We start from the raw sequence: 24,001 nt of genomic DNA, 5'->3' as shown, positions 1-24,001 counted from the left end.
CGAGGAATCGTTTCGTTTCACGCGACGCGGAAAGATTTCTTTCCTCCCCCCTCCTCGACAGAAACGAGTGAAGGAAGGAGAAAAATAGGAAGGGAAATGTTGAAAAATATCCTACCGTCTCGTTGGCCTGTTAACTTAACCGCTTCCCCAAATGGACAATGGAATGAATGGTCGAGTCGCGGGATTATCCTCGAAAGCTTCGTTTCCCCGTGGCCTGGAAACAGAAAAAGGAAATTCGTTGTATACGAGCAATAATTACAAGCGAATGTGAGAAACCGGCGACCGAAATATATATATATACATATAGAGCGCCTCGATTAATTCCTGACACGTGATCAGAATGTTTGGAAATATGGATCGATCGAATTTTCGTATGTTTAATTAATTTCACACGAGTTTACGTATTTTTGGTAAACGGCGTTACGGAAATTATTGTCGGGAAGACGGACGAGCGGTAGATGGAACGTCTGGAAAATCGAAGAAGGGATGTGCAACAAGAAGAAAAATATCGCGTGAATAATTAAAAATATGGAAATAATGGACAACTCGAAAGGAAAGGCGATCGATCGATAATTAATTTCGTACGAGTTTATGAAAAATTTCGAAAAGTTTTATTCTGGATCGAAACGGCGTTATGGAAATTATTATCGTAGAGCCGCGATAGATGGAACATCTGGGGAACGTAAGGCGAGAAGGGCGAAGCGTGAGAAACAGGGTGCAACAGGAGCCGCGAACCGTAAAGTTTTACGATATTTTAAAAAAAGAGGGAATAAACGCGGAGAATGGGCGCGAGCAACGAAAGAAAGAACGTTAAAAAGATAACGCAGCACGAGTACGATAAAATAGGAAACCGAATCTCTACGAGTTTTTCCTGAAAACGACGTTGCTTTCCATTCCTTACCCCCATAATTTATTAAAATTATCTTATTCTCTTCATCCACCTATATCCATTATATTCTTCTTTACTTACCTTCGTTTATAGAAGTTTTATCGATATCTTCTTCTTTTCGTTCGAAATACATCCACGTTCTCGAGAGCTCTTCCTTTCTTTTCATACGGTATTAAAAAAAAATCTTGCGGTCGAGCGGTTTCTAACGCAGCCTACGAGAAAGCGTGCGTGAAATCGAGGATTGCACGCAGCTCGATATTCCGGTTTAACGAGCAAAGGGCGGTTAGCGTGTCGGTGCGCGTGGATAATTTGGATGGAAGAGGAGAACGGCGCGCAAAATGAAATTTCCGTCTTTTCCCCACCACTTATGCAGCGCGTACCGCCACGTACCGATCGAGTCACTTTGATCCTTCTATCTCCTTCTTTCTTTCTTTCTTTCTCTCTTTTTAGAGATCAGCCGTTCTTGGTTCGCGTCGTCGACCAACAATCGCGCGTTTAATGCAAATTTTATGCCGGATTCTTTTCTTCTCGGGGGAGGGAATTCGAAAGGGGGAAGGAAAATTGTTTCCTCGCTTTTTGTTACACTTTTCGTTCAGTCTAATCTTCGTTGAATCTAACGCACAGACGCCATGATTAACACGTTGACTGCAGCGCCACTCTACTCCGCTCTTCCAACTTCGATGTTTCGGTAATGCGAGAATAATCTCCCGCATCGTTTGATTCCATTCGTGAGATCTCTGCACGAACAGAGTTCGAATGTTTGCCGAGTAAAGAGTAAAATTTCTGCTTTAAAATTGGTTATAATCTCGAAATGAAAAATGAAAAAGTGACAACAACTTTTTGTCCCGAGCTCAGCTTTTAGAATGCTTTACTTTTTTGTACCACTTTTATAACGATTCGATGTAGAATATCTTTCCAAATACCTAGGAAAATACCTTGCAATTTAATTTTTTTTTTTATCTAGCAACAACTTCTTAATTCATTTACTTAAAAGAGGGTCTAGATAAAATATTGCAAACCAATTTTGAGAAAAAAAGAAACATTTTAAATTATTTTTAAAAGCTGCTTTGCATAATACCGAATCCAGTCTCGACATTGAAATTAATGTAAGAAATGCGACGTCGAGTCCGAAAGATTAATGGAAGAATTGTTCGTGAATTCGAAATGAATTTCCCAATGATAATTTCGATCCAAGAAATTCAAATCTTATTCGTGATTTTATCATCGAATCATCACCACCGACCATTCCATAAATTCCTACCTATTTCCCCTCGAAATACTTCGAAAACAATTACTTCTGTCTCGTTAAACAGACATTACTTAATTACTATAATTAAATATGTATTCACTCAGCCAAACATTTTATTTATCACTCAACGATCCCTTTCCCTAACTTTCCTTCTCCCTCAAGAAACAGATCTCCCTCCTTCCCTTCTTCCTTTCTTCCCATACCTCGAAAACAACTACTCCTGTTTCCTTTTTTTATTACAATTTTTATCACTCGCTCGACGATCCCTTTTCCCAACTTTCCTCTTTTCTTCCTTCCTTCCTTCCTTACTCGATCACGATCGATCGAATCCTTCGACAACGTTTCACCGAGGCAACACCGTAACAACACCTGCGACTCGCCAACGCTCTCGGCCAAGTTGCCTGGGAGGGAGTGAAATTGAAGAGTGGGGAGGCGCGATTGTCCCACACCGAATCTCGAGAACTTTCTGACGCGGCAACGTCTCGTTTGTCGTCTCCCTCCCCGATTCCGGATCGTGGAAGGAAGACGCGGTATTGGATGAAGAGAGAGACAGAGAGAGAAAAGGAGGAGATGAATCCGTTTTCGGGCGTGGGACGGAGAAGCAAGACGCTGTCCTCGGGCGAAACTTCCTTAATTATCTCGCGGTTCGAGGAATAATTCGTGGACCGATTCGAAGAGGGCGGTTTACAAATCCGGTCGACAACCGTCGCCACCAAACAACTTGGGGACTGGGGGGAGGGGGTTCTTTCGCATCGAACGTCAATGGTTGTTTCCGTGCCGATATTCCGACGAATTTTTTTCCAACAAACGTTCGAGGTCTCGTCGGGCAACGTTTATGCCTTTCGAAGAGAGAAAGTTGTACTCGATATTTGGAAATTGTCAGGTTGGGAAGAAAGTTCTCTCTGCGGTTTTTTTTTAACTATTAAATTCGAATGCACGTATTTCGGATAGAAGGAAAAATTTATCGATCGAAATGAAGACTATTAAATTCGAATGCACGTATTCTCGATAGAAGGAAAAATTTATCGATCGAAATAAGGATAATTGCGATCGATGCGCTTTTGGCGACGGGAAACAAGTTTCGTCGTTCGAATAAAATTCTCGAGCTTGTTTCCGTGTCGTTTGCGTCGATATCTCGACGAATTTTTTTCCGACAAACGTTCGAGGTCTCGTCGAGGAACGTTTATCCCTTTAGAAGGATAGGGAAGAGGAAAAGTTGTACTCGATATTTGGAAATTGTCAGGTTGGAAAGAAAGTTCTCTCTGCGGTTTTTTTTTAACTATTAAATTCGAACGCACGTATTTCGGACAGAAGGGAAAATTTATCGATCGAAGTAAAGACAATTGCGGTCGATGCGCTTTTTGGCGATGAGGAACAAGTTTCGTTGTTCGAATAAAATCCTCGAGGCCTCGTTTAACGCCGTTTCTCTCCGGGCCTCGAAGCATTTCCGCGCTCATCGTCTTCCAGGCCCTCGAAATTTTTTAAACCGCCATTCGTTAGTGCGGTTCCAAGGATCGAACGCCTAGTTGACAACTCGTTTCGACAGCTCCAGTTTGAACTGGAACAGGAAAATTGTTCGAATCTGCTTCTTGTCCATTCCGTTTTCAACTGAGAGATCGGAAAGATTAATTTCGAGAATAAAATTAATATCGCGTTTTCGCAGAGCGAAAGATGCACTTTAAAATTATATGTACAAAGTCGATGCAGTTTAACACAAAGTTGATCGAAAATAAAGCATTTGAAAATAACAAAAAAACCGTGAAAACTTTCTTTACAACTTAATATTAGGATATTAAAAAAACGATATCACGAGCTTTGCATCCGATAAAAAATCGTACGAGTTTTGTCGAAATTATCTTCTAATTTTTTATCGTGTTTTGAAGTCGAGACGAAAAAAGAGAGACGTAGCTTCACGGAATTTAACGAGTAATTTTATAAAGAAGAGTTTATTCACGAGAATAACGAAACGATCCAAGCTTCCTTACCCACCGAGCTCACTTTCGGTGGCAAGCGTTCTTCTCTCCTGAGAAATGATACGTTCATCGCGAGATGTTCAACGCGAAAGTCGCTTTCAACAAGCGTGCCCGATACTCGAAATTTCCCGTGAGCATTTTACCGTGTCGATTACTTCCTCGTTCTCGTCGTAAATAACAAAGAAACTTTGATACTCGAAATTTCTACCTACCCTTCTTATCGACACACAATCCTTTCCATCTTGAAAAATTACCACGCGTGCGAGCGAGCGACTTGCCTCCCCCCACTCTTTTCCCCATCGAATTCGAATCGCTTTACCGATCGCCGCGCCATCTGAAACGGCGTTCTTAGCAAGATCAGCGCTCCGAGAGTTTCCAGTGCTGCGCGACAATTTGCTTGCTTCTCGCTCAGGCAATCAGGCGTCGAAGACGCCACCTCGCGGAAAGTCGTTGAAGCAAAGATTCAAATTTGCAGGACGGAGACGAAAAATCGGACGCGAGAATAATTTTGTATAATAATTATAATTATATGATAAAGTAATAATTATTCATATATGATAAAATCTTGAATTTGGACGAAAAAAGAATTTATTTACACACCCAATATTACATTGTATAATAATTATTATTACATATAATAATCTATATATATATTATTATATATAATAATCCTGTGTAATAATTATTATAATTATATGATAAAGTAATAATTATTCATATATGATAAAATCTTGAATTTGGACGAAAAAAGAATTTATTTACACACCCAATATTACATTGTATAATAATTATTATTACATATAATAATCTATATATATATATTATTATATATAATAATCTTGTATAATAATTATTATAATTATATGATAAAGTAATAATTATTCATATATGATAAAATCTTGAATTTGGACGAAAAAAGAATTTATTTACACACCCAATATTACATTGTATAATAATTATTATTACATATAATAATCTATATATATATATTATTATATATAATAATCTATCTATTATATATATATAATCTATATATTATATATATAATAAATATCTATAATATTATATAAAATATCTTATATAAAATATTAAATATCTACTATTATATATAATAAATATCTATAATATTATGTATAATAATTATTATAATTATATGATAAAGTAATAATTATTCACATATAATAAAATCTTGAATTTGGACGAAAAAATAATTTATTTACACACCCAATATTACAACGAAATAATTTTTCGACGAAATTGGGGGGCTTTCGTCTCGAGGAGATCGAGACAAAGCTGAGGATCGTGAAGATAAATACAGGAAAGATGGACTCGTTTCGCGAGGGGGAGGGGGGGGGGGGGAGGAGACGACAGTAGTCGTCGAGCGAGGGAAACACGTTCACGCCACGATACACATTTGCGAGCGGATGGCGAGTTTGGCGAGTTGCGGATCGGATGCCGCAAACTTCCAAAGAACTCGAGGGGGACAGGGAGGAGGTGAAAGAGGGCGGATATACACAGCCACATCCTTCGCATCCCCTTTCGCCAAGGTTTGCGCTTTCCAGCCACCACAGCCTTTGGGAGTGGCAAGGGTGTGAGACGAACGTGTTCTCGAAGCGACGATGCTAACGATAGGAGGAGGAGGGGATATGGAGGAGGTTTGGAAACGGCGGAAGAAAACCTCGGATTCCTCGTTCGGAAACGATCGGCGAAACTGAGAAGGGTGGTGAAGTCGGTTTGGCGAACGGCCCGCGATGGTCAGCCTGTTAAGCTCTCTGTCCTTGCCCCCCCTCCAAGCGACGTTAACGATCCATCGATGTTTAGAGTGGAGACAGAGCGACGCGTTTCCGACGAATGGATTTTTAACCGCGATGGAAAACGTCGTTCCGAAATAATAAAAGTTAAAGTTATTTTTGAACAGCGTCCGTATCGCGAAACGAAATTGTATAACGACTTTATGATACACGCTATATATACGTCGCACGTGGAAATTGAATATACATCGGATCCTTCGTGCCGTATAACTTGACCGAATCGTTTCTTTCGTTTCTTTATACACCGGGGGAACACGTTGTTTCGCCTCGAAACTTTTTCCACGCGATTAAGCATTCCCGTTCGAGCCGGATGACGCGCGTGCGCACTGTCTTCTTTTTCTTTTTCTTTCTTCCGCAGAATAATATTAATCCTTAGAAAGATTTCAATTACGCGCTCGAGAGCTCGTTGGATTCATAAATCCGACGGATTTTTTTTTTTTAAACAAACCGCAAAATTATTCCACTCTCTCTCTCTCTATCTATCTATCTGTCTAAAGCCAAGTTCGGCGAGAATTTCTTCCGAAAAGCCGAGACTTAATATTCATAGGAGGAATGGCGCGTCGCCTCGCGACCCCCTGAATCCATTACCGAGTTTCACAGGACCGATTAGTAACGAGGTCGTGCAAAAAGAAGAGGCGTTTCTAGCCGCTCTATCCTAGAGACTGCTCCTTCCCCCTCTCCTTCTCTCGCGCCTCGTAGGAATATTAATCGAGCGGGAAGAGGGAGCGGTGCGCGCGATTGGTGGGTTTGGAAGCGGAGAAGAATCGAGTGGAGGGGGAAGGAGTGAAAAACGGCTGACGAAGGAATGGACGGTCGCTCGGTCGGTCGGTCGGTCGGTCGATGGTCGGCCGGTAGAAAGATTTAAAACGAGTCGAGTAAGCGGTAAATTGTACGCTGGCTTCGTGCCTCGTCACCGTCGATTCGACGACGAATAACCCCTCCGAGGACGATACTTGGGGGGGCAGGGAGGAGGCAAGGGCCCTCCTCTATACATTACGGCGTCCAATAACTTTCTTCCTACGAATGACTTTAACCGCTTATTTTTATACGAACGCGCAGGCTTATCTATTTTATTAGCAACGGTTTCGGTTTCGCCCCGCGTTTGCGACGTTGTCATGTTTCGTTGCTTAGAAAAAGGCGAGGAGTACTGCTACGATTATTGTCGCTTTAGAGAGATTCAGAGCTGGCAATTTTGACTCGAAAGACAATCGATCGACGCGAAAAAGATTCTTTCTTAAAGAGGCTTAGATTTTCTATCGAAATTTGCATCGAAACTCGATCCAAAGACAATAGATCTACAACTGTCACGAAGCGTGGATTTCACTCGAACAAAATTCTTTCGTCCATTTGGCGGAGCTGGAAAGGTATAATCTACTACGAGCTGCTTCCTCAAAGTGAAACCATCAATATATATATATATTATATGTCTTGTTCAGGCAATCCCTTTCGATCCTATCCTAAGAAAATTGAATCGCTGAACGAGTCGTGTTGACGGCTCGAATACAGTCACCGTGATTTTTGTCTGCCCGTGGCCAACGATGAATACCGATGAATGCCGTCCTTCAAGGAATATCCTCATTCGTTTCACGCCCTGTTCATCGGGAAGACGATCGACTTTCCCCTTTTAATTAATCCCTTTCTTTCGAATGATTCAAAATTCTCGTTTCGATTCGAGGAATTAAAAATTAAAATTGAAAGAAGAAGCGCGTAACGAGGAGATTGGAACAACAAGGGCGACAAACCGTGATCGGTCGGTAAACTGTAAATTTAGTTTTCAGTGGCGAGCCGATTGGCCGGTCGACCGACCAATCACGTACGTAATATCTATTTCCATGGACGAATAAGTCGAGGCAAATGATGCGGATATTTCACTTCGAATTCACGTTTCTCGAACTCGACGATTATTAAAATTTAATAATTTTTGTTAAGCGATCGATGATAATGAAAGATAATGATATTACCTTTGGAAACTAGTTTGGTTAGATTGCCAGAGCAGCGCGAGATTAAAAGATTGATCCGGGATAATTAATCCGGCAAGTTTAAAGTTTGGAAACTTGAGTTTCGAAAAGATATATATTTCTTTCCTTTAATTTAAAGAAATTCGTCCTCGAACGAAGAGGAATCTAAAATTCGATCGTAAAAACGAGCATGGTGGGGGGAAAGGAGGGGATAAGGATAATTGTTGAATAATTTTTTTTTTTTTGTTCTTTGAATCGTTTATCATGGAAAACTCTGGGATAATGAGATCGAGGTCGCGAATCTGGCTACTTTGCGGGGCGGGGGGAGGCAAGGGATGATCGTTGCGGGCGAAAGATCGGGCGAAATAAAGGGAAACTGATATGGGAGCACGGGCAAAGACTAAAGACTGCTATTCTTTCTTCCACTTTCACGTTGAATCCGGATACCGTCGAGTTAACGAGTCGGAAAATTCCTTAACTTGTACTTGTCCAGAGACTTTGTCGTTTCGTATAATTTCCTATTTTCTTCCCAAATAAACGTTACGTATTACGTAAATCGTTCTCCCGTACAGTTACGTATTGCTCAAAAATCCAGAAAGTCGAAAACAATGAATGATACGACATCTACCGGTGACAGTTCGAGCTTTCGAATTTGTAATAATAATATTAAATATATGTGTGATAAAATATAGAACGATAATAGAAATCGGGAGACTTACGAATCAAAGAGAATCGATCTCCTTCGAAAACGAGTTGCCAAAATCATTACTTTATTTTTCCAAATACCGCTCGTCCTCCGATCTTTCTTCTATCTTCTTCTCGCCTCTGGATTTTCGAACGTTTCCTCTCACTCACCGTCGTCGAACTTTCTCGATGCGCCTCAACGATTCACGGTAAAACATTTTTTCGCGATGCGAGTCCCACTGTTTTGACACTAAAATCGAGGATCGATTCACAATTTCTGTAATTTAAGATTGTCATATAAGATTTATCCTAATTCAATGCGGGATCCTAACTTTTGAATATTGTCCGATCGTTTCTTTCTGTCGATTCTTCTCGATCTGAATTTTCTCTTCTTTCACTCACCGTCGTCGAACGATCTTTCAAATTAAAATTTCCAAATTTAAATATTTGCTACGATTTTCCGCACGATTTTCTCTTCCAGACGCGCACAAAGCACTTCAATAGTTCGACACTTTGTTTCCTAAGCTGGTACAAGATATAAGTAAATTGTCGCGCAGACTAGAGCTCTTACAGCGCTCGTCGCGGCTGTTTCTAAAAACGAAAGAACGCTGTTTCAGATGGCGTCACGATCGGTAAAGTAATTCGGATTCGGTTACGATCGTAACACACACCTAATGTTTTGAATTCAGTCTTTTCCGTCCTAATCTCAATGGTTTGTACGTCAGATAAATGCACACGCACGGTTATTCGGGAATTTCGAACGTGGAGAGACACGGTATCGTAATCCAGGCGAAGTGTCGTTTGTACGAGTCGCATAATAATTCCCGGCGGAGTTACATCGACGAATCGTGTATCGAACTCCGTGTACTCGCTCGATATATCGGGAATACGACGTTGCCACCTTTAACTATCTATCCATTCGAAGCACGCTCGAAAATTAATTTAAAAAAAAAAAAGCGCATTTTCACTTTCATTTCACTTCGAGCGCGAGAATTGCTGAAAATTCTCTCGTAAAAAATTCGCAACAAATCCCGTGGAGAACGAAATTTCAGCAGCGCTCGAGAACCTCGTTCAACCAGAGCGTGACGATTTTTTCCCCCCTTCTTCTCGCGTAGAAGCAGCCGTGAAAAAGAATAATAGAGCGATATAATAAAGCTGAGAAAATGGGGACGAATGGCGACACGGAGATAAGCAAATAACAAACAGTCCGAGAATGCGCGAGAAGCAATAATGATGGGGATGGCACTGAAGCTGGATGCAAAGGAGGGAGAATGAAAGAGAGAAAGGACAAAGGAGAAGGACACAGAGTGGGTATACACGGAGTGTAAAGCGGAGAGAGAGAGAAAGAGAACGGCTATTCCAATTTGCAGAAAGACTAAAAGCGAATAAAACTGTCCGAAAGGCGCGTAAATAAGCGGGTTTGGGGAGGGGGACGATGTCCACGTAACAATGGAAGGGGAAGAAGAAAGAAGCGTGTATCCTCTCAGACCGATATCGTTGTTTCCCCCCCGTCCCCCTCCCTCTTTCCCACCAATCCCCTTTCTTTGTGCGATGCGTTACAGTTGCGTTTCGTGCAAAGGGCCGAAAGAGGGTAGCACCGGTAGCGGAGAACCACGCTTTATAGAATATCAGTTTCCATACGAGGAGATTGAACCGGGCAAAGCTTCCCTTCCCTTTATACGCCTTTATCAGCCTCTTTTTATCGACCTTGTATTCCACCCACGTAGAAGCGTTCGTTCGATCAAAGCCCTCTTCATCGAATTCCCTCCCGTTAATTATTTCGGGATTATTCCTGCCTCGAACCACGCGCTAAGAAAGGAATTCCGATTCTTTTCTTTTTTTTCCCCCCTCTTTCTTTTTTCGAACGCCAACAATCGGCCAAGATTCTTCGAGGCATCGCTTATTTTTTATTGGCGTAAATCGAAAGAATATGCACGGATACTTTTTTTCTTTATCTGATTGGATAAATTTTCAAATGTGTAATTATATAACAATCATTAAATCGTAATACAAATTATCTATAAATTTTTTCTTTTTTGTAAATTAAACTTAAAGTTAAGTAATTACTTCTAGTATTAAAAATTCATTATATAAAGAATCGGTATTCTTTCCTCGGATAAATTAAATCTCGATATCGTGAAATCGAATCGGCACTGCTCGAAATGTCTTAACAAATTTGCTTTCGTAAAAATTATCTCTTTCTCACCGCTACGATAAATAATATTCTCAAAATTGTTATTTTTCGTTTCACAACGCGCTCCCTTCGCTCTCGATAAAAATATAACGTACGGAATGAAAATCTGGTGGAAGGAGTGGGAGGGAAAGATCGCGCGGAAGAATAGTTTTGGAACGTTTAAAATTCTCGCGCGGACGTGTTGCTTATGAAAAATTCATAAGCAAAATATTTCTATATAACCCTTGCGTGGATCGGCTTTTCGTCACCGGTCACGTTTAAGCGCGACCTCCGTGAAAGTAACGCGACCCAAGGGAGTCGGCGGAATATTAAGCAAGATTCCAGCCAACTCTCTGGCGAGCTGCACGCGCGCGGTACAAGTCGTGGAGCACGTTGTAAATTTCACTTTGCGCAACTTAAGGACACGTATAGACACGAGAGGGAGAGAGATAGACACTATCCTATCTTCTCTTCTCTCGAAACAGTTTGCCGGCCGATATTAGCAGGACAAATTCGACGATGCCTTGTCCTCTCCTTCAAGATTCGTTTCTTTGGAAAAGAACGGGGACGAAATTTTCGAAAAATTCGACCATCTTCTCACTCGAATCTTTCCTTCCATCATCAGACGAGATTCGAACCGAAACTGAAGAGAAAGAGAAAGAGATATAATTTCGTAAATAAGAGGACGATGTTAGAGATTAGACTGTGGCGAGGACTCGGTTCATGTGGTTTGTTTCCAAGTATCCAGAGGAATGTCGAGCAAACCGCTTGTTCGGTAATTGCGACGTTATTAAATCATACAGCTTCTTAATTAATATATCCCCTTAAAATGGCGCCACCTGATAAAGAGACAAGCAAGTGGAGGGGGGAAAGGGAAGGAGGAAAAGGAGGAGGAGCGAGACCTGCCCTCTTTACGATACGAGCTTCTTTCCCCTCTCTCTCTCTCTCCTTTATCTTCATCATCGTGCTCCTCGCGCCTCCCCACCCCGTCCCAACTTAAATAACTCGTTTGGCGGAGCGGTGGGGCGGCGAAGGGCCCCTAATAAGATCGCGTCGACGCGATATCCGTCTCCCTCCTCGTCCTTCTTTCCTTCCTTTCGGTTTTTCGACTTCGACCGCCCCTCCCGTCACCGCAGCTCCCGCATTAAATTCTTCCTCGCGGTTCCACCGCGGGAGTCGAGCGCGCGCTGCGTTCGCTTGCGTTGAATGGAATTTCTCTCGCTTCCTCCGAATATTACAATACTCGTCCCGTCGCGAAAAATAAATCTACATCTTCGTGTCGTTTTTCTTTTTCTTCTTCGATCGAAGAGATCGAAAATCGCGGAATATGTTTTTAAAGTCTATCTATCAGAGTTGTTGAGAGGACCCTTGGGTCGAGACCTTTTTCAATTTCGCTCCGATATATACGAGCTATAATAAATATATATATATGTGTGTGTGTGTGATATATACGTGTATCGCGGCAATGAAATGGCTTTCGAACGAGGGGACAAATCGATCGTGAAACACGTTTCTATCATTTATATTATTCACCGATTCCCCGCTGATAATTTGTCACCCGCGGTCGTGAAAAAGGAAATTTCAGAAATTGATTCGAAACGTACGACACGACAAAGATTACTCGATCGGTACGATCACAATGGAACGATATCGGTAAATCTTTTTCCAATCTTTCGTGAAGATCGTTTCGACCACTTTGCCTCCCGCTAAACTGCATTTTAATCAGAATCGAACGGGAGGGGGGGGAGTTGACGTTGATCGGTCCAGTTTCTTTTATTAAGGTCTCGGAGAGAAAGTTTTAAGGATTTTCTTTACCTTGATTTTAAATGGTTTATTTTCGATTAAATTGCAAGTAATTATAATTTTAAAGTTTTTGTAAAAATGAGATATTAATATTATTTTCGGAATTAATTTTTCCGAATTTTCAGTTGATTTCGAAATTTTCCTATTTTAGTTCAAACTGAAGCTGCTAAAATGAGTTATCAACGAGGCGTTTGATCCTGGAAATTGCACTAACGAATGGTGGTTTAAAAAATTTCGAGAGTAAGCTCGAGCAAGGAAACTTGGATCGTTTCGTTATCCTCGTGAATAAACTCTTCTTTATAAAATTACTTACGTTAAATTCCGTGAAGCTACGTCTCTCTTTTTTCGTCTCGACTTCAAAACACGATAAAAAATTAGAAGATAATTTCGACAAAACTCGTACGATTTTTTATCTGATGCAAAGCTCGTGATATCGTTTTTTTAATATCCTAATATTAAGTTGGAAAGAAAGTTCTCACTTTTTGTTATTTTCAAATGCTTTATTTTCGATCAACTTTGTGTTAAACTGCATCGACTTTGTACATATAATTTTAAAGTGCATCTTTCGCTCAGCGAAAACGCGATGTTAATTTTATTCTCGAAATTAATCTTTCCGATCTCTCAGTTGAAAACGGAATGGACAAGAAGCAGATTCGAACAATTTTCCTGTTCCAGTTCAAACTGGAGCTGCCGAAACGAGTTATCAACTAGGCGTTCGATCCTTGGAACCGCACTAACGAATGGCGATTTAAAAAATTTCGAAGGCCTGGAAGACGACGAGCGCGGAAATGCTTCGAGGCCCGGAGAGAAACGGCGTTAAACGAGGCCTCGAGGATTTTATTCGAACGACGAAACTTGTTCCTCGTCGCCAAAAAGTGCATCGACCGCAACTGTCTTTACTTCGATCGATAAATTTTCCCTTCTATCCGAAATACGTGCGTTCGAATTTAATAGTTAAAAAAAACCGCAGAGAGAACTTTCTTCCCAACCTGACAATTTCCAAATATCGAGTACAACTTTCCCTCTTCCCTATCCTTCTAAAGGGATAAACATTCCTCGACGAGACCTCGAACGTTTGTCGGAAAAAAATTCGTCGAGATATCGACGCAAACGGCATGGAAATAAGCTCGAGAATTTTATTCGAACGACGAAACTTATTTTCCGTCGCCAAAAGCGAATCGATCACAATTATCCTTATTTCGATCGATAAATTTTTCCTTCTATCGAAAATACTTGCATTCGAATTTAATAGTCTTCATTTCGATCGATAAATTTTCCCTTCTATCCGAAATACGTGCATTCGAATTTAATAATTAAAAAAAAACCGCAGAGAGAACTTTCTTTCCAACCTGATAATTTCCAAATATCGAGTACAACTTTCCCTCTTCCCTATCCTTCGATAAACGAGACCTCGAATGTTTATTGAAAAAAAAATTCGTCGAGATGTCGACGCAAACGGCACGAAAACAAGCTCATAAATTTTATTCGAATAACGAAATTTGTTTCCTTCGATTAATAAAATAATTTGTTTGACACGTGTATCGATGCATTTGAATTTGATAGTTAAAGAACCGCAGAGAGAAAAACTTTCTATCCACGAAAAAAAGACTCGAGAGTCGCTTTACGCTTCTTTCTTTCTTCCCTGTGAGAGGAAGAGAGTCGATGATATTACGCCACTGGAAGGGAGAAAGAGAGAAAGAAAAGAAAAGATGGCGATACATTGAAATTTATCTTTGTAATAATTCGCGAGGGAAGGAGTCAGAAAGTGAGCTCGAACAGCAAGCAGAACCTTGAATCGGATGGGGCATAATTACCTCTTCCCTCTTTCTTCTTCGACCGTTAATTACCGCGAGAGGAAAGAGGATAGAGAACAAGAAAGGAGAGATCGAGTCGGATATCGTCCTCTATCGTCCCCTCTTTCCGCGCTTACTCCTTCTCCTTCGACCACCTTCGTCGCCTTTCGGCTTCTTTCGTTCGTTTCCGCGCTTTATCTTTCCCCCTCTCTTTTTCTTTTCTTCTTTCCTTTTCTACGCTCGTTTCCGCAGCCGACTCGCGGCTTAGAGATATCTTGGGCGTTGCGAAGGGACGGATGTTGGATGAAAGTTGGCGGATCGAAAAAGTTCCTCTTGGAAGAGCGCCTCTGCAGATGGTAATTTTATTTCGGTATGCTAATTCCGCCGGGTTAAATAGCTGAAGCGGGGGAGGGGAAGCGTGTTTGTGCGGGGTAAAGGTTGCGGGCTGAATTTCGTTCATAAATTAGCTTCTAGATTTTGCGCCTCCCTCGCGAATTACAAGGATAAATTTCAATATATATATATATCGCCATCTTCCTTTTTTTTTCACGTATATAACGAAATATCATCGTAATGAGCTTTAATGCGTTAAATTTTCAGAGGAAGAGAATTATTCCCGCCGTTAATTATCATCCCGGATTAATTTAATTAAATTAAGGGGGAGGGGAGGAGAAAAAAATTCAAAAAACGGAGAGAGGGAAAAAATAAATAATCCTTTCGGGTAAATAAAAGAACGGGTGAAAATACGGCTCTTGAACGTTCGAAGGGAAACCCGTAAATTTCCGCCAATTTTCGGTCGAAAAAAATTTATTTTCCATCATTTTTTCCTTTCTATTTTTTTTTTTTTTTTTCGAGCGCGAAACTTGAACGAACGATAATAATACGCGCATCGTGCGAGAGAACGAGCATAAAATAACCACGGAAGGATATTTTAGAACTAAATATTTCGTGGAGAAGGAGGAGGGGGGAACTTATTCAATTTTAACTTATATACGTGGCCGCGATATTCGTTTGGACGTTGTTGAAAAATTCCACGCTATATATATATATATATATATATATATATTCTTACCTCTGTTTGCCTTTCATATCGTGGCAAAGCTTTGTATCACGGTGTCCCATAAGTTTCCTTCTTTTTCCTCGATGCGAAATGGATACGCGATATTTGCTGTTTCAAGGCTTTTGATTCATCGCGTTACTCTTCATCACTTTCCTCCGTCTTATTATTATTCCCAAAATTGTTGGGGCTTATATCGCAAAATATTGCTCGAGCTGCGTTTTCATTTCGCCAAGCATTCATCGTGGAGAGAACTCGTAACAGGTTTTCTCTCACAGCCATCGTCGACTTTGGCCGTTTTCTCGCTACTTTCGATTCGTCGAGAAGATGTTTTACAAAATCGATCTCAAGAGAAGCTCGTAGTAGACCGAAAGAACTTTGTTCGGTGAAGTTCACGCTCCGCGACAGTTGAAGGTGCGTTTTCGATGCAAATTTCGATAGAAGATCCAAGACTCTTTAAGAAAGAATCTCTTTCGTGTCGCTGTCACGTATCATTGTCTTGGAAACGTTAGTTTCACTGTTTCGTGGATTTTGAGCGAGCAGACCATTGCGTCTTTCGACTTTCGAGTGAAAATTGCCAGCTCTGAATCCCTTAAACCGACCACGGACGATCGTAATACTCGTAGTACCGCTCCCGTGAACAGTAGCCAAATCTCGCGTGCGATATCATTTGCGCCATCAGCTTTTTGGAAGCAACGAAACATGGCAACGCCGCAAACGCTTCCACTGGCCATCCATATCGAACGGCGTAAAGAAAAAAGTTTTAAAACAGACGGACGAAACGTATTTTAAAACGGCTCCAGGACGAAACCGATGTCATAAAATAGGCTAATAAAATAGATAAGCTTGCACGTTGATGTAAAAATAACTTCGACCCTCCCCCTGTTTTAATAGCTGGATAAACGCAATCTTTATCGAATTACGCGTGGATAAAGTAGAGCAGGGAATCGTCGAAGTAAGCTTCGAAATGACGCTAGGCAATCATCTTTATCGAGACGAGTTATAATAGAGCTGGGAGTCGTGGAAGAAAGCTTCGAAACGAGGACAAAGAGGTTTGCCATGATTTCGAGAGTATCGTTTACCTCGAGACACGGTTTGTATGACACGCGCATGGATAATGGGATTCTCGTTTCGCTGTCCCCGTTGGGATCGCCTGGCAAACGCAATTACACGGGAATCGTGCGCGCTCTCTGTTGGCCAGCGGACGAACAACAAACAGGCGAGTGCTTTTGTCGCGGCTAATCGCGAAACTGGCCCCGCGATACGCTTTTGATTTCGTAGGTTGGCATATCCATCTCGCGGACGAATAAATATAATAAATATAATAATATATGTAATAAATAAATATCAAGGAAACAACGAAATTTGACCACAATTTGATATACACTTAATTACTATGTAACGAATCGATATATTCTATGATCGATAAACATTCCTGATATATATATGATATATATAAAAAAATGATAAAATCAAAAAAAAGAACGATCTTACGTAAAATAAATTTCTAATATTGTTTATTCCAAATTACACGAGGACAGAGTTTATTGGAAAATTACATACAACTCGTGGCATATCTAAGAAGCGACAAACTTGGAAAGGTAGATGGAGCGTGGATCGAGGGATCCGCGGAACGGAACTGATCCTAGCGCGGGAATCGTGGTCGACTCGTTGGTGGAAGGGAGAGCTCGTCGGACTGGCAGCTGTCGCTCGAGGAACAGTTGGGTGGATCCGCAACGATGAATAGTAACGCGGCGCGTGTTCCAGTTAAATGGAGTCCACGGAACGGCTGTCTAATTCCCTTAATCAGCCGTGGATTCCGTTTCTGTCCAGTTTCCGTCGCTTTCAACAAACTGCCGAGCTCTGTTGCAACCAGCCATGAATATACGTACGTACGGGGAAGATCGACGCTGGAATGCTGGTTTTCTCGAGGCGTTCACGTTGAGGGAACGATCTTCAATTTTTTCGAATCGAATCCTAACGTTTCGAGTTCTGTGTGTTCGACCATGATTGAAAAGCGTGTGCAGGGGAGTTTATTTATTTATGGGGAATTGTGCGAAAAGGAGTTGTTGAAATATATTAATTTTTTTGTTATTTTCATTTTGAAATGCTCAATTTTCGACGTTAACCTGGTGTTAAATTGCATTTGTGTATAATTTTCGTGGTGTGAAAAATATGATATTAACTTTCCTATTCCAAAATTTTATTGAAGCGGAATAACAAAACTTGTTTCAAAATCGTGTATCGATTGCAATTTTGAGTTTAATAAAGTTTGAGCTAAGATACGTGCATTTGAATTTATTAAATTAGTTAAACTTTCTTTCCAACTTAACGTAAGAATTATTCTTAAGAGAGATTTGAGGAGAGAGATATTTCGTATTGGCGTTGTAAAAGGTGGAACAAGTGTCGTGAAAAAGTTGGCATTTCGTTTGAGACTGGTGTAACGAAGGAGAGGACTTTTCGTCAGAATTTCGCGCGTAAAGAAGAGACGCTTGATAAATTCAAACGTTTCGTTCGAGGAAACGGTTTAAACAAATTTCGAGAAACATGGAGAACGGATGAAAATAATTGATTCGAAATTGATAGAATTCGATAAAACATTTAGTTCTTAGATTTTTCTTTTTTTACAAAGCACGTATCGACGAGAAACATCGAAAACGAAGGGATAAAAAATAAAATGTTCATTAAACTCAATTTCAAATTCAATTTTAAATTCATTTTCGAATTTAATTCTCAAATTTTTTTTTTACTTCAAAATGAAATCGATGACGATCAACGAAACATCGAAAACGAAAGAATAAAAAATAAAATATCGATTGAATCCTATGAATTTTAAATTCGTTTTCGAACTTAATTCTTAAATTTCTTTTTGTACAAAACACGTATCAAGATAAAAATGTTGATTAATTTCAATTTCAAATTTTAAATTAATTTTCGAATTTACGTCTCAGATTTTTCTTTTTTTACTTAACAAAACACGTATTTTTTACTTAACAAAATAAAAATAAAATAAAAAAAATCGAAAATAAAATAATATAAAATATAAATATAAATATAAATATAAATATATATAAATAAAATAAAAAAAATAAAATCGATCACGAAATATCGAGAAAGCCGAAAAGATAAGAAATAAAATATCAATTAAATTTAATTTTAAATTCATTTTCGAATTTAGTTCTTAGATTTTTCTTCTTTTATTTAACAAAACACGTATCAAAATAAAAATAAAATAATACAAAATATAAATATAAATATAAATAAATAATATAAAAATAAAATAAAATCGATCATCGAAACATCGAGAAAGGCTAAAAAATAAAATATCGATTGAATCCAACGAATTTTAAACCCATTTTCGAACTTATTAATTTTCCTTTTCAAAACACATTTTCCTTATCAAAAAAAAAAAAAAAAGAAAAGAAATCGACGAGAAATATCTAGCTCACGGAAATGATTAAGCAAAGTTGCAGCGTTTGCCCGAATAAAATCCTCCTTCTTCCTTTCCTTTCAGATTTAGAGAAATACTTTACAAGAAAACTATATACACACACATATATATATATATATATATATATATATATATATATATATATATATATATATCCTAGGATTAGAGGAGGAGCGAGCCGCAAGCAAACCACTCGACAGTCTCGATCATCTCTTCGAGGCAATGCATGTGTAAGCAAGAAGATGCGGCGAGGTAAAGGAAGATCTTCAGCGAGCGGAAAAGTTTGCTGAAAAAGGAGGGCGGGTACTAGAAGGAGGGAGTGGGGGGGCGGGCGAGAGGTCTCAAAGGGCGCACGGGCTGGGAAGCGTGCTAATAAAGAAACGCGAGAGCATCGTTCGAAATGGGGAGCGAACGGAGATAGAAGGGATAGGCTTTCTAGAAAAAAGAAAAAAAGAGGAGGAGGGAAAAAGAGGCAGCAGTTTGCTCCACCGCAAACGGGGCTCCTCTACTCGTGTCGAATAATAGGGAGGAAAGGAAGGAAGGAGGGGGGGGGGAAGAAAGCGGCGAGCAAAGAGTTTATAAACGTGTTTTTCGAAAAAGTTGGCCACACACACACACACACACACACACACACACACACACACACACACACACACACACACACACACACACACACACACACAGAGAGAGAGAGAGAGAGAGAGAGAGAGAGAGAGAGAGAGAGAGAGAGAGAGAGAGAGAGAGAGAGAGAGAGAGAGAGAGAGAGAGAGAGAGAGAGAGAGAGAGAGAGAGAGAGAGGAGTTGCTCGGTTTCCTGGGATATCGTCCTTCTCTATATCCGATGAAGGGGGAGGGGGAGGGGAGGTTCCTTTTGGCACGGATATCCTGAGACACGAGTGCTAGGAAACGGATTTAAGGGAAAAAATGGAAGGAGAGGGGGGAGAGGATCGAAAAATAAATAGATCCGGTGGAAAATGGCGGTGGTTTTATAAATTTTCTTGCGACGCAGTTTCAGGAATTAAGGAAAGGAGGGGATCGAGGGGGCAAAGGGGAAAAGGGAATTTAGGTTATTTTGGGGAAGGATGCCTTTTCTTTGTCATTTCACGATTATCTCCAGAGTTGAATCTTTAGTTATTTAAGATGTGGTTTGTTTGTGGGGAAAAATTTGAAATGAATGACGATTGAGCGAATTGGACGATTAGGTGTTTATGCGAGGAGTATGTTGTTCTATCAGCAAAGCTTTTTTGTTTCTATTCGTTTGGGATGAGGAATAAAGAAAGTGTAGGAATTTAGCGATTTAATTATTAGAGAATGACAGGAAAAATAACAGGAATTGTGACGAATCTAATAGAAATATTTTTCCTGGAACGTGGTTCATCGATTTCGAAGGTTGGAGAAAAAAGAAAAAAAGTAATACTATCTTGTTTCATCAATGACCGATTCATACTACTTGCTCAGTCAGATCGAAAGTCTTTTCGTTTCACTTTGGGCGACGAGGAATAAAGAAAGTGGAATTTAGCGATTAAAGAATGTCGAAGAATAAGTAGAATTGTGATAAATCTAATACAAATAGAAATATTTTTCCTAAAATGTGGCTCATCGTTGGAAAAAAAAATATTATCTTGTTTCACTAATAATTGATCCACACTACTTGCTTGGTCAGATCGAAAGTCTTTTCGTTCCACTTTCGGCGACGAGGAATAAAGAAAGTGTAGAAATTTAGCGATTTAATTATTAAAAAATGTCGAAGAATAAGAGGAATTGTGATGAATTTAATACAAATAGAAATATTTTTCTTGGAATGTAGCTCATCGTTGGAAAAAAAAAAATAATATTATCCTGTTTTTCCAATGACTGATCCACGCTACTTGCTCGGTCAAATCGAAAGTCTTTTCGTTCCACTTTGGACGATAAGGAATAAAGAAATTGTAAAAATTTATCGATTTAATTATTAAAAAAATAACAGAAATTGTGATGACCGAATCCAAAATAAGTATATAATACGAATAGAAACATTTTTTTTGGAACGTAGCTCGTTGATTTCAAAGGTTGGAGAAAAAAGAAAAAAGTAATACTATCTTGTTTCACTAATGACCGATTCATACTACTTGCTCGGTCAGATCGAAAGTCTTGTTGTTCCACTTTGAACAACAAGGAATAAAGAAACAATAAATATTTACCAATTTAATCATTACAAAAATAACAGGAATTGTGACAAATTTCCACGCGGATAGAAACATTTTTCCCGGAACGTGGCTCATCGGTTTCGAGGGACCGACAGATTGCCAGAGTTGGAAAAAAAAAAAAATGTCCGTTAATAAACGCGCGTACTTCACCGTGAAGAGGAGTCGCAAGGGTCCGCCCAGCGATTCGTTCACTTATTTATCATTCCACGCTCCCCGTGTTCCACCATTCCCCCCCTTTCACTCGTCACACCTCTTCCCGAATGCGTTGTTTATACATATATATATAACAATGACGAATAGAGAGCTTTTACAAAAAATAAATGAACTCTGGACCCGTTACCTGTCTCGTCCACATTAATTCCAATCACGTTCTCTATTTCACCAGCTTGGAATGCACGCATTTTTAGAAACACTGTAAGTTGCTCTTACGAAACGCTCTTACCAGGTGTTCGAATACAAAACATTGGAATGGATTGGAGAAATAAAAAAAGGATTCGTTTAATGATTCTCAAACTTTCCTTGTTTGACACGACAGAGGAGTAGGGATAATGGAAAAAGCTGTAATTAATAATACAAACGAAGAGGAGAGGACAATCTTCTTCCGATCGATATTTCTTTCTTCTCGATGCGATGTTAAATTCCGACGAGAGCAGCGATATATATATAAGAAGATTTCGTAAGAACTTTAAACGATTCTTTCGAGGCTTTTTTTCTTTTTTTTTTTTTTTTAAGAATTTCGACCAAGTGGCGAATAAATAAATTGAAAAAGAGAAAAGGAAAGAATAATTGATATTTACGGTTGATATTCGAGCGAAGATAGAATGGAATATTCGGACCGTTTCTCCTTCGAACAGTTCGTGTAACTTCGTGCAAGTTCGACTATCTTCGATCAGTGGAGCTCACGTTCGGGTAAGTAGATTCGATCGGAACATTAACTGAAATTCCAACCCGATAAACTGGAGAGTTTCTTTGTAATCGGATAAAGCAGGAATATATGAATGATTCGTGTAACGGAGAATATTTGTATTTTCATTTTTAGAAAAGAAAAAAAAAAAACGGAATGAGAATTTCTTGAGAAACGAATTTGAAATTTTTCTAAAACGAATATCGCGTTGAAAAGTACGTTTAAAAAAAATGTTCACCTTCCCCTCTCTCTCTCTCTCTTTCTTTATCAGACATTTTTCTCATTTTATATATTTCCTCCTCTTTTTTTAATTCCTCGACGCTTTCGTATTCATAGAATAAGTTAACGCGGCCAAAGTAGAATGGAAACGTTCTTGGTTTTCTAATGCAAATTAATTTCATAATTTCATTTACGGCGGCTACAATTAGCCGGATTAAGATTCTCCTTCTTAATGATTTCCTTCCGAGTCTTTTTATCCCTTTTTCCAAAGGATTGTAATTTGACTTACAAACTTGATAAAAATTGATAAACTGGGAGGGGCAAAGAAAGAAAAAAATTCCTACGCGAATAAGTTGCTTTTTGTTACTTTACCGGACTTTAATGTTTTCAACCTTGTAGCCATCTTTTTTTTCCCTCTCTTTCTTTATTTTTAATGCATACATTTCGCCATGTCACTCTCGATCTCCTGCAATCATCTAAAAGCATTTTTCTCCCTGCAGAGAATTTTTAAATTTCCGCTCGATGGATTAAAACGTGAAACATTTTTCGAAATATATTCGAAGAAAATAATAGATAGATTGTTTATATTTATTTATTATTCTTTATATGAAGAAAAATCGTTTCGAGACGAATTGCGAAATCGGAGAAAAAATTTTTGGATAATCGACGAAAATAATTTTTACGAATATTTATTCGCGTAACGATCGTCTCCGTCGCCATACTTTTCCGATATCTCGTTTGAATCCGTTCGAGTCAACTCGAGATGCAGCTACGTTCTTTAAGGTTTTATGAAAATAAACAGTGAAATTTCATTCGGTTCGAGAAAGGAGAAAAATTCGATCGGAAAGTTCAACGCGCTTCACGTAAACAAAGTTTCGTGGAAAAAAATAGCGAAATACGTAGAGGAGTAACGAGAGATTCGTGGGACGAGCATGGAAAAAGTCGTATACATGTACGGTCGGTAACGAAAGTATTCGGACGGTTATATTTGCGACGAACGAAATATACATGGTAAAGGAAGTGTAGCTATATCGCGACAAAATTTTCGCATAACAACATTTTGACTTGGAAATACGATTAAACAGGAGTTACCACGTTGATGACAAACTTTTCTGTAATATTCTATTAATAAACGTATTACGATCCGCGTAAAACACGTGTAAAGACTTTTACAATCCACAACTATATCGCGACAAAATTTTCGCACAACGACACGTTTGACTTTGAAATACGCAAGAGTTACTGTGTTGATAAGAAAATTTTCTGTAATATTCTGCTAATAAACGTATTACGATTTGTGCAAAACTTTTTAAAACGCGCGACTGTACCTACAGTGGATAACGAAAGTGTTCGAACGTTTACATATTTGCAATTTTGACGAATTAAATATAAACGAATTAAAGGAATTTGTTTAAGACAATGACAGGTGTAGAATGGTAGAAGGGAAATCTCAAGATTAGGTAAATAAAATTTGAAAATGATTCATCACTTTAATGACACACAAAGTTATAATACGTTTATATTTATTATTATTAGATACGTACGGTTAGAAAAGTATTCGAACGCTTCATATATGCGATATTATTCAACATTAATATTTCGTACTATCTTTGATGATAATAATTTGTCTCCATCGTTGTGAACCAATGATTTTCTAAGATCACGATCGATGGAATTTCATATTTCTATAATTTTATATTAAGCATATCCGTTATTTAAAATTTATTTACATAATTTTTCGCCTATTTCGAGCCACAAATTTATACACAGCCGGATTTCTGGAGAGGATCCAATGACTGGCGGATGGTTTCCATGGTAAATGAATCCTCGATCGGTTTCTCGGAAGATTAAC

General features: G+C 39.1%; 1 protein-coding gene across 1 annotated transcript in view; it reads right to left on the bottom strand.

Annotated features, from left to right (window-relative positions):
* LOC413503 (TWiK family of potassium channels protein 18-like) overlaps positions 1-24,001 on the bottom strand; it is a 237,794-nt gene that overhangs the window by 94,204 nt on the left and 119,589 nt on the right. Inside the window, exon 3 of the mRNA XM_006569213.3 lies at positions 116-214. The gene's annotated coding sequence lies outside the window, so the exon portion shown is untranslated. The remainder of the gene's footprint in view (positions 1-115; positions 215-24,001) is intronic.

The sequence above is a fragment of the Apis mellifera genome, linkage group LG3 (genome assembly GCF_003254395.2).
Source record: "Apis mellifera strain DH4 linkage group LG3, Amel_HAv3.1, whole genome shotgun sequence".
Classification (NCBI taxonomy): Eukaryota; Metazoa; Arthropoda; class Insecta; order Hymenoptera; family Apidae; genus Apis; species Apis mellifera.
Note: the sequence above shows the minus strand (reverse complement) of the source record. Positions and strands in the feature narration are given on the sequence as shown.